The sequence below is a fragment of the Etheostoma spectabile genome, chromosome 16, assembly GCF_008692095.1.
Source record: "Etheostoma spectabile isolate EspeVRDwgs_2016 chromosome 16, UIUC_Espe_1.0, whole genome shotgun sequence".
Classification (NCBI taxonomy): Eukaryota; Metazoa; Chordata; class Actinopteri; order Perciformes; family Percidae; genus Etheostoma; species Etheostoma spectabile.
The window spans coordinates 53,274-54,088 of NC_045748.1; the positions used below are offsets into that span (position 1 = coordinate 53,274).

At 46.7% G+C, this 815-nt stretch overlaps 1 protein-coding gene and 1 long non-coding RNA gene across 3 annotated transcripts in view; one reads left to right on the forward strand and one right to left on the reverse strand.

The window, feature by feature from the left end:
- The window catches only part of LOC116703861 (uncharacterized), a 19,603-nt gene that overhangs the window by 13,174 nt on the left and 5,614 nt on the right, over positions 1–815 (reverse strand). The window lies entirely within an intron of this gene.
- tjp2a (tight junction protein 2a (zona occludens 2)) overlaps positions 1–815 on the forward strand; it is a 76,595-nt gene that overhangs the window by 8,031 nt on the left and 67,749 nt on the right. The window lies entirely within an intron of this gene.

Here is an 815-nt window from a genome sequence, read left to right on the forward strand (position 1 = left end):
AGTGGCCATCATTACTTTAAGAAATGACGGTCAGTCAGTCTGGAAAATTGCAAAAACTTTGACCGTGTCCCCAAATGCAGTCGCAAAAACCATCAAGCGCTACAACAAAACTGGCTCACTGGAGGACCGCCCCAGGAAAGGAAGAGCAAGAGTCACCTCTGCTGCTGAGGATAAGTTCATCTGAGTCACCAGCCTCAGAAATTTCAAGTTAACAGCAGCACAGATTAGAGACCAGATGAATACCACACAGAGTTCTAGCAGCAGACACATCTCTATAACAACTGTTAAGAGGAGACGGCGCAAATCAGGCCTTCATGGTCAAATAGCTGCTAGTAACCTACTGCTAAGGAGAGGCAACAAGCAAAAGAGATTTGTTTGGGCCAAGAAACACAAGGAAACTCAAAATTAGACCAGTGGATATCTGTGCTTTGGTCTGATGAGTCCAAGTTTGAGATCTTTGGTTCCACCTGCCGTGTCTTTGCGAGACGGAGAAACAGTGACCGGATAAATTCTACATGCCTGGTTCACACCGTGAAGCGTGGAGGAGGAGTTGTGATGGTGTGGGGGTGCTTTGCTGGTGACACTGTTAGGGATTTATTCAAAAGTGAAGGCATACTGAACCAGCATGGCTACCACAGCACCCTTCAGCGGCATGCCATCCCATCCAGTTTGCGTTTTAGTTGGATCATAATTTATTTTTCAAAAGGACAATGACCCCAAACACACCTCCAAGCTGTATAAGGGCTATTTGACCAAGAAGGAGAGTGATGGAGTCCACAGTCACCGGACCTGAACCCAATCGAGATGGTTTGGGG